The following is an 11,084-nucleotide window of genomic DNA, read 5'->3' on the forward strand; positions in this document are numbered from 1 at the left end:
ACAGCACCCTGGACCGCTCGCTAACGCTGCCGGGTCAGACGGGAGGACGCTGAAGCGCGACGAGGTCCCGCCTCTACCGGGCGGACCGGACATGCGCGGGGGCGGTTGGGCCGGCCCGGCCTAGCCCAGGGCTGGCGAGGGATCCCGGTCCCGATTCACCGGAAATTAAGCCGACCTGGGGAGAGCGGCGGCGGGGCCGTTGTGGCACGGTAGCGCCGCCCCTCGCTCCCTCCATCCTCGAGCAGGGCCTGCGCCTGCTGTGCCCGCAGCGTCGGGCAGTTTGCTCCTAAGGAGAAACACGCTGTTCAGTGCAGACCGCCGGGAGGGAAGCGGTGCTCGGGGACCCTGCAAGCCCCAGAGGGGAGCAGGGCAAACAGTGACTTTTCAGACAGCTTAGAGGTGTTTTCCAACAAAAGCTACTCTAAGATCATCCAGTCCAAGCATTCTCTCTACCGAGTCTGGTGCTAAACCACGTCCCTGAGCACCGCATCTCTGCCTGTTGCAAACGCCTCTAGGGATGGTGACTCGGTGACCTCCCTGGCCAGCTTGTTCCAATGCCTGATCACACTTGCAGCAAAGAAATTTTTCCTAATAGCCAGCCTAAACCTCACTTGCTGCAACTTGTGCCCATTTCTTCTTGTCCTATTACTTCTTCCTTTGGAGGAAAGAGCAACCCTCACCTGCTTCCAACAGTGGTACAGAGAACATCTCCCCTCAGCCTCCTCCAAACTAAACAACTGCAGTTCCCTCATCTGGTCCTCACCAGACCTGTTCTCCAGACCCTTCACCACACTTCGTTTCCCTTCTCTGGACCCACTTCAGCACCTCAGACTCATTCATGTAGCGAGGGCCCCAAAACTGAACCCAGTCCTCAAAGTGTGACTTTGACAGCACCCAGAGTGCTTAACATGCATCAAGGGGGGGGAAAAACTCAACCTCCTTACGAGACATCAGCAGATCTCCATGCCCATGGACATCACCAGACCAGGGCCCTTGTTCATCTTACAGCAAGAAAGGGGCTCCTGGTGGTGTGCCCACTGTGGCATTTCTCACCAGAACATGAGGAGTTTCCTAAACCTAGTTGACATTTCTAGCAGATTTCAATTCTGTTTCTTCTTGCCATCGGGGCTATAATCAGAAGAATGTTGGCATATGACTACAACCAAAGGCAAAGCCTCCTGCTCACATGTGAGGTATGGCAACAAAATGAAACTGAATGAAAGGAGCGATACAAATGGGATGTCAGAGATGCTGTTAAAATGTGTCTGGCACAGACCTCTGTGCCCCCTTACAGCGCACAGGCAAGATGGGGAGACAGCAGTGTAAAGACAGACACAGAGGTTTAGAAGGATTACCGAACGCTACACAATAGTCCAACCTGATCAAAAAAAAAGAAGGAAGAAAAAAGAGCAGTGGAAAGCCCTCAGAAATGCAGTCAGTTACTGCCAGCTTTCCAACCCCTGCCAGCAAATTCAAGCTGCCTTTCGTCATCTGGATACACAGAAGCCATCCACCAGAATAGCCTGGCTCCTGGCACTCGGGCTGAACAGGAAGGAGCTCAGCACCTTTCCTGTCCACACCATCCTATTTGCTCTGCTAACTTTGCATCCTTATCTCAGAGAGCTGCTGCACAGCTGTTGCCTGAAACTGGTTGGTTTTAACACCAGCAAGCCATTTTAAAATAGGCACATTTGAAGCTGTGCTGTGATCACACATTGGCATATCTTCAGGCCAAAAGTGCTGAAGTCTGTAATCAGTCCCTGCAGAGCAGCACTTGGGCACACAAGTGGTCCCATTGATTTTAATTGAACTGCTTGAGTAAGAGCTGTTCAGCATATAGGAAGGCAGCAGAACAGCGTCCTGTGGCAGAAGACTATAGATTCATAGAATCATTTAGCTTGGAAAAGGCCTTAGGAGCATCAAGTCCAACCATTCTCTAACTCTGCCAAGGCTGGTGCTCAACCATGTTCCCCAATGCCACATCTCTGTCTCTTTCCAACACCTCCAGGGATGGGATTTAACCACCTCCCTGGGCAGCCTGTTCCAGCCTTTGAGAACCCTTCCAGAAAAGAAGTTCCTTCTAATATCCAATCTAAACCTCCCCTGGTGCAATTTGAGGACATTTCATCTTGTCCTATTGCTTGTTACTGGGGAGAAGAAACCAACACCTACCTTTCTCCAGTCTTGTTTGAGGTAGTTGCCTCCAGAATTATGTCAGCTACCGTTTCTTTTAACAAGGATAATAGCAATTCAGATTCAAATAAGGATTATGCTTTACTCTTTTTACAAGATTGTGGTAAAACTGCATCTACATTATACCTGATAGTTTATTAGTCTGTATCTTGTGCCTCAGGTACACAGGTGTGTGGTGGCTCTTGACCATTGCTCACACACAGATCACATTTTACCGCCATTTGGCCCAGAGGCAAGGCAAAATACAATGCTTTGAAGAAATCATAGAATGCCAGGTTGGAAAGGACCTCAAGGAATCAAGAAAGCAGCCCTGTGATTGTAATTGAATACAATTTTCTGTCTGCTTGGAAAAAAGGCTGACTCCAGGAATCACAAGGCAGAAAGATTTTGCTGTGTGGATTGCAAGGGTGAAAAAATTGCTGTTAACATTTTCCTCTTGCTGCTTGAACTGTCGGAGTTCTGCTGCAGGTGGGTGAGAGAGTGCAGTTCTCACTGCAAACCCATGGAAACTTGTGGCAGTTGTGCTGTGGAGTTAACTGGAAGCCGGTTTAGACACTCCTTTGACGTTGCTTTCTGTTATGAAAGAGCCTGAAACCATCTTTGCATGTGGCTGTGTTGTCCACACAGAAATAAAGTTCCCTTTACCTGATCATGTGTGTAGGGCTGGTAGCAAAGAGAGAAATTTACAGATCAGGCAGCACCGTTCTCTGCTGTGGCCCCAGTGATCTAGCAGCACCTGAGGTTTTCAGACCACCTGTATTGCTTTGGAGATGTGCCTGAATGTACCTTCAGCTGTTTTGTACACATGCTGTGGAATCCATCCTTCTCAGCAGGCTTTTGAAATACCTGGAGTGAATTGTTCTGGATCTGTTTTGATTTGTGCCAGGGAACCACGATGAGCTTTGGTGGTAGCAGCGTGGGTGCAGAGGTGTAAAATGGGTGTGAGAGAAGATGATCCAAGTTACTTTTAAGAGCTGAAGGTCGGGCTCTCAGATACACGTGCTCAGAGGCTTTGCAGATTTGCATCTCTAAACAGCTTTTTTTTTCCCCCCATTTCTACCAGCAAGCAGCAGGAACAGCTGAGTGCTAAAGAAACAGCTGGCCTTCAGTGATAAGAGGGTCACTGTCACTTCATGGTGAAGTTTGAAAAAACTTTATATTTAGAAGCAGGAGGGAGAGGCATCAGCAGCCACACCCCAAAACCTGAACTGTTTGTGGTTCCTCCGCTGCCTGCACGTTTGTGATTGGAGTGGTAACATTTGCGTTCCCCGATGTCACGGCGCCTTGCTGTTCCAAAATCCATCCTGTGGCATGACATGGCATGTGAGGTCTGGGACACCAGGAGTGCTGACTGCCCTGAGCTGAGAGGAGGGCAGAGCTCTGCAGCTGAGGATCCATAATTCAGGCAGCTTCATTCACTATTCCCCATGTACAACCCTAAAGAAATAATTAGGCCTTCCATGCTTTTCACTTTGGGCTCTTGGCGGCTACAGCGTGTTTCTTTCTTCCATCCTTTGTAATCCTTTGCTGTCTCTTATCCCTATGTCCAGAAATGGCCTCTTTCACTGTGCCATGGAGCCCCTCTCCCTGTTTCCTTGGGTGTTGCAAGGCTTCAGTAATTTGCAAAGAGTTAATTGTCTTCCCACACAGAAGGGGATCTGCTCTCAGAGCTGGCAGTGACATGTTTCAATATCTCAAATCCCCATTCATTTCTCATCTCACCTGTCATTCAGGCCACCAACTCTGTTTCCTAGATGCAAGAACACAAACACCTGAGAGCTGAATAAAAAGAAGTTTCACAAGTAACAATTTTGGCAGTGCCCAAGCCCAAGTGAGCCAAAAACAAGTAGGGCCAAAACCCATTCTCCATCTCTGATCTCAAATGGCAGATGACGCTGCAGCCACCTGGCCCTGCATCTCCTCTGGGTTGTTCCTGGTGCACATGTGGCTTTTAGTCATCCCTTTATGTGTGGTTTACAGGTTGGGGTGGGAGTGCCTGAAGATATGTAACAGCCCACCAGAGAGCTGCTGTCAGAGCTTACAGCTGAGGTTATGTGACATGAAGGTACGTGGGGTTGCTGCCTCAGTGTTTGAAGGACTGTGTAGTGTGGGGGACTAATGTCTATGAGATCTTGAGTCCTGTGTCTGGTTCTGGGCCCCTCAGTTTAGGAAAGATGTTGACTTGCTGGGACCTGTCCAGAGAAGGGCAACAAAGCTGGGGAGGGGTTTGGAGCACAGCCCTGTGAGGAGAGGCTGAGGGAGCTGGGGTTGCTTAGCCTGAAGAAGAGGAGGCTCAGGGGAGACCTTATTGCTGCCTACAACTACCTGAAGGGAGGTTGTAGCCAGGAGGGGGTTGGTCTCTTCTCCCAGGCAACCAGTACCAGAACAAGAGGACACAGTCTCAAGCTGTGCCAGGGGAAGTTTAGGCTGGATGTTAGGAAGAAATTCTTCATAGAAAGAGAGATTGGCCATTGGAATGGGCTGCCTAGGGAGGTGGTGGAGTCACCATCACTGGAGGTGTTTAGGAAGAGACTGGATGGGGTGCTTGGTGCCATGGTTTAGTTGATTAGTGTTGGATGATAGGTTGGACTCAATCTCAAAGGTCTTTTCCAACCTGGTTAATTCTATTCTGTTCTGTCTCATCCAGTGTGCCTTCTGGATTGCTCCTCAACTTCTCATACCTCTCCAACTCCACTAATACAAAGGCTTGGAGAGTGGCTTTAGCCCAGGGCCACAACAATGTTTAAACAGCAGAGGTACTGTAGGGTCCCATAGACTTGAGTGACTCCCACACATCTGGCTTGGTGGGCTCTCTACATGATGCTTGCTCGCCCAGCTTGCTGCCTGCTCTTGAACAGGTGTCTGCTGCACTTTTTGCATCACTGGCCTTCCCAAAACAATTTAATTTCTCCTGGTGTTGTTTGGGATTTAGAGAGTGTTTATGACATGCTATGGAACAGATATGTTTGGAAGCCAGCTGTGAAATAAGCAGTGCTTCAAACAGAACCTCAGTCCCTTGTAACATTCATTCTGGTTAATTGCTGTGTTATGAAAGACCACACTTGTATCTCAGCGTCCTTGAGAGTTTGGCTGCAGAGACCTCGAATGCCCCTCTCTGCCAGCACTCCCCAGCCAGCCAGACATGCAGTACCCTGCTGCCAGGCCCTGCAGCCATTGCTGTGATCAGGCATGAAATTATTCTTAACTGACTGAAGGGAGGCATAGACTGAAAAGCTTGAGGGACACTGATTTACCCCATCATCCTGCTCTGACTCAGCTCTGTTTCACCTAAACCCTGGCTGGCAGTTTTGATAGAATCAGAGATTGGCTTGAGTTGGAAGGGACCTTCAAGATTATCTAGGTTCAACACCCCTACCATGGGCAGGGACACCTCCCACTAGAGCAGACTGGTCAAAGCCTCATCCTGCCTGGTCTTAAACACTTCCAGGGATGAGGTGCCTACAGTTCCTCTGGGTGACCCATTCCAGTGCCTCACCACGCTTATAGTAAAGAACTTAATGTATAAGACAGCTGAAATCATAGAATTATAGAGTCATTAAGGCTGGAAAAGGCTTGAAGATCATGAAGTCCTACTATCAACCCAGCACCACCATGCCTACTAAACCACACCCCAAGGTGCCATGTCTACACTTCATCTGAATGCCTTCAGGGATGATGACTCCACCTCCTCCTTGGACAGCCTGTTCCAATGCTTGCCTGCCTTTGGCAAACAGAATATCCACTTGAAGAGGACAGGGAGGCAACTGTGGGCTTTATGAATAATAGAGTCAGTGATAACACAATCTCAATAGCATCTATCCCCTGCACATTGATAAAAGGAACATTTTCTTACCAAGGTGCATGCTTCCTGTGTACCTGTGAATCACATCTGCTGAGTTTGTAGGAAGAAGCTCCAAGGAATTTGTATTGCTCTTTGGTCTGAACATCCATCTAGATATGGAAGAATGACTTGGTGTGTCCTATGGAGACCAGCAAAGTACTTAATGGCCATGAGTGTACAGAGTATTTATTACAGATGAGGAACCAATTTGCAAACGTAAGCATGGAGATTGCTCACCTGGGTTCTTGGGCATCCAAAATCAGCTGGAAATTAGAAGTGGACTCCTGATGCCTTTTCATGCAGCCACTCTTCAGGAGCCAAGCTGTGTGGAGAGCAGGTTTTTGTTTACCAAAGAGTGGATGTCTATAACATTTCTAGGCCCGCAGCATGTAAGCAGATGAGTTCTGTGCCCAGCATGGAAAAATTAATGCCTAATGTGGCTGATGGAAATCCACTGCCAGCCACAGGACCCTGTGTCACTCACTTGTATTAGCCATGATGGATCCAAGTGCCTCTGTGATGGGGAGATCGTACATGTAGCCCATACTGGACAGAGGTGATAATGCTCTGTGCTTCCATGGAACATCCAACTCACCCCCTTTAGACTGCTTAGTCAAGATTTGCCAGCTCAGCCCCTTAATACCTAGCAGTAATTAGGTAAATAAATTGCTGTTCAGCTGAAAGAGGGAGGAATTGGTATTGATCCTGAACCTAGGATAGGTTGTATAGTTGGGCCAGTGTTGTTAGTAGAGTTGGGCCACTATTGCTGGGTGAATTGGGCCAGTATTAGCCTGAGAGAGATAAGAGGACTTGTACCTCAATACACATGTCCATGAGAAGATCAGAAGAGCCCAGGTGGTAAATAACCTGGACAATTGCCTGCAGGACCTAAAATTAGAGATCAGCACAAAGACTTGGCAGGTGAATAGTCAGCAGATGCTGGCTTATCTCTCTATTTGCTTTGGAAGATTGGGTCTGACCCAAAACATGTTGAAATCAATTTGTATCTTCTCCTTTATTTCGACAGGCTGTGCACCAGGCTCTAATCAGTTGTGGGGCTAATTAAATGATTTTCCTCATTGTGTGCTAATTACTCCTATGGAGAAATGAAACTGAATGCTAAATGAGCACTCTATAGGAACTGTATCTGTAATGTATGGCTCAGAATAAAAAATGGTGGGCTTGATTTCCCACTGTCTTACACAGTCTCTTGTTTCACATCAGGCAAGTCCGATTTCCCACTCTCTTTTATCGGAACGAGCACGGAAGCTGAGCGAAGAGTCAAGCAGAAGGACTGCAACAAGCTCCCTGCCTTATGCAAAAAACCCAGTGCACCCTGGTGCAAGCAGGAAATCATCAGCTTTCAGCATCCAAGAGAGGAAGCAGCAATGCATTTGAATTGCAGAAAGGAGGTCAGATATCAGCAAAATGTTCTGACAGTGAGGAGAGCTAGGCACTGGGCAGGGTTACCTGAGGAGCCTTGGGCACCTCCAGAATGAGAGTCATAGCCTCACAGAATGTGAAGGGTTGGAAGGGACCTCTGGAGACCATCAAATGCAACTCCCTTGCCAAAGCAGGGTCACCTAGGGCAGGTCACACAGGAACATATCCAGCCAGGCCTTGAAAGTCTCTAGAGAAGCCTGCAAGAGATTTGGCTCAAATTTCATGCAGAGGGTGAAGCACCCAGAGACCTCTTGGTGCTGGTTGGAGTTCTGCACCAAACTGGTAGAAAATGCAAGACAAAATAGAGACAAATGTGTTGCCCATCAGCTTGTGGTGACAGGCCATTTGCTGTTCTTGAACAAATGGCAAAGCAGGTAACGTGAAAATCTGATATCTGCAGTAATTATTTAGATAATGGGAAATCAATCATGCTAATGAGGATGTGAGTGCTGGCAGACTCCAGCTATCACTGTGGGGAGGGAACTGAGTTAGTGAATCCTTCTTGTCAGGGATTGTGAGTGGGAAGCTGCGTAGGTCTGGCCAACAATGATCATATGTGGGACTTCCCTGTGTTACCTCCCAGCTAACCCTTCCAGCTAAGCGTAGGGTTTCATGCTTTGTGTGAGGCACTGAGTTCCAGCAAAGGGAAGAGCTTTGCTCAACACCCCCAGAACACTTCTGCAATGACGTGGAGGGGGGGAAAAGGAATGGCCACCAAAAGGCACAACTGACTCAAAGCCACTTAGCATGCAATAAGGAAAAAAAGAATTGTTTAGGCTGCTCTGTCTGTTTGGGGATCAGAATCTAAGATGTTGTAGCACACAGGGGATAGGACCCAGCCTTATGGGACCCACAGGGCACTGTTTGCTAAATATGGTGTCCACAGAATCTTCCTGCCAATCTTCCTGCTCAGGCACATGTTGACCATGCAACTTGGGGTGACACGTCCTTTGTGTTGATGCAGTGATTTTAGCACTGGAGGAGATTCCAGTAGCAAGGCACAAGTGAGGTGGAAGAAACTAGGGGCCAGGGTGGAGAATTTCACTTTCTTGGTTTGCTTGTTTTCCTTCCAGCTTTCCACAGGTCTGTGGGGTTTTTTAAATGTCTTGTGCTTGGCTCAGTGTCTCTGATCCCTTCTGCCCTGGTTTTGTTTGCCTGCCTTTGTTGCTGAAGGCTTCATGCTGTTTCTGTTCCTCTCCCTTTGCGAGACACAGATTCTCCTCCTGAGCCACATCCAAGGTGTTGGACTCCCTGCGGTCACAGCGCAGAGACTCGATGGTGAGGACACAAGTTCCTGCTTCACTGACAGTGTCTGCATTGTGTAAGTGAGCACATCTCACCAGCACACAGAAAACAAGTTTCAGGGCATTGCTTCATGGATTCTGCATTTTCCAACTTGTCAGGACACTGGAAGTTCTTAGCTTCTTCGCTGTTGTTGGTCAATTGGTATCTCCAGGAGATGGAGTCTGGATGATCTACACACAGTGAGGGCTTTCTTTGATGTGAAGATCCTAGTCAACATGGACAGAACAGACAAAGGTATGAGAAAGTTGTTATGAATAAATCTTCCCTAGCCAGAGGGAAGTAGAAACAGAGAAATCCCTGGATCTCATTAGCAGGGGTAATGACATACCTGTAGTAACTTGGATACCTTGAGTCCAGTTCAGGGCTTTCACCACAAAATGGCCCTCCTCTCCACTGGGACCAGAGTAACAAAGGGATGGATGTTCACTCTTTGTTCCCATTTGTATGTGCCATGGATGATAGAAGGTGGACCTACAGCAGCACTGGCACAGGACATTCCACCACATACTCACTCCATGGCGAAGTCTGAGTCATCATAGGATGGCCTCAGTTGGAAGGGACCTTCAAGATCATCCAATTCAACCCCCTCTGCCTTGGACAGCGTCAACTCCTACCAGTGCAGAAGGTGTCTCTGGTCAGTCATGCCAAGTCACTGTGTCACCTCTTTGGTTTTGAATGAGATCTTGAAGGTTGCTTGAAAGTGGTGTGTGTATTTGCAGTCATCTCAGGAGGTGAGGTATTTTCTTGCCTATCAAAAGATAGCTGTCGCATTCAGAGGTGCACTGGTGAGACTTAAAGATTCAGCTTCTGGTATTTGAAGACACTCCTGATCTACAGCTGTAAAGGACTGTGATTAACATCCACACTCCTGTGAACTCAAAAAGCCCCTGGAGGCAGGGAAACTCAGACTGCTGAGCAGTAGGACTGCTGGCTTCTGAAATGCTGTCATAACCTACCTTATACATATGAATGACTGCAGGCTGACACAGCCACACAAAAGGCATCTTTTGTCCAGAGTCAGGTAGCCAGGACTGCTGCAAAAGGAGGTTGGGGCAGACATTCAGAGAATCACAGAATGGTGGGGGTCAGACAGGACCTCTGGAGATCTGCAGGTCCAAGTAGGTTCTCCTAGATCAGGTTGCACAGGAGTATGTCCAGGTGAGTTTTGAAAGTCTTCAGGAAGGAGACTCCACAACCTCTCTGGGCAGCCTGGGCCAGGGCTATGCTGTCCTCATGGGAAAGAAATTTTTGCCTATGTTTAGGTGGAACCTCCTGGGTTCTGGTTTGTTTCCATTGCCCCTTGTCCTATCACTGGGCATCACTGAAAAGAGACTGGCCCCATCCTCTTAACACCTGTCCTTCAGGTGTTTATGAGCCTTGAAAAGATCTCCTCTCAGGCTGCTCTTCTCCAGGTTAAACAGCCCCAGGTCTCTGCCTCCTCACAAGGATGCTCCCGTCCCCTCAGCATGTTCATAGTCTTTGCTGGGCTCTCTCCAGTAGTGCCCTGTCTCTTTTGAACTGGGGAGCCCAGAACTTGACACGGTTGAGGCCAGATGAGGCCTCAAAAGGGCAGAGTAGAGGGAAAGGAGAGCCTCCCTTGACCTGCTGGCCACACTCTTCTTAATGCACCCTAGAAGACCATTTGCCTTCTGCTCCACAAGCGCACGTCAGTGGCTCGTGGTGAACCTTTCATGGCCTTGTGTGGAGCATGGAGATCTTTCATGCAAGGGGGAAGAGCTGGTGCTGGGTACTTTTGTCCTATTTTGTGGGTCAATGATGAGGAACTGGGTGTGCCTGGTGGGGGACAAAACCCCATGGAGATGACAGATTCCTGATCCCCCCTGATTTATTCTATTGGGACTGGTCAAGGACCATGCTACAAATTTGTCTTGACATCAGGTACAAACCTCTCTCTTTTGTCTCATTCCTCTGCAGGCTTGCCTTTGCTTCCCAGATGAAGATACCTGCTTGACACTGGGCAGCAGTACCATGGTTTAATGTAGAAGGGCTTGGAAGTAGCACCTCAGCATGACCTCTGCTTCCATTGCCTGTCCCTTTGACATCTAATCAAACCCCTTAAACTACCCAAAATGCACACATCTGGGCTCTTCATGGGGGATGTTTGCTTCATTTCATCCAAGCTTTGTTTACCTGTGGAGTCTCCTCTTTATTGTGTGATGCTTTTTGCCACTTAGGCACTAGGCTTAATCAGATTTGTAAATTAATTCTCTCCTGGGGTTTCTCTTTGTGTGCTCAGAAGGCATAAAAAGTGTTCATGACATGCTTCAGAACACACACTGGT

This window comes from Melanerpes formicivorus, unplaced genomic scaffold, assembly GCF_026170545.1.
Source record: "Melanerpes formicivorus ecotype bairdi unplaced genomic scaffold, bMelFor1.0.p_v2 SCAF_18, whole genome shotgun sequence".
NCBI lineage: Eukaryota > Metazoa > Chordata > Aves > Piciformes > Picidae > Melanerpes > Melanerpes formicivorus.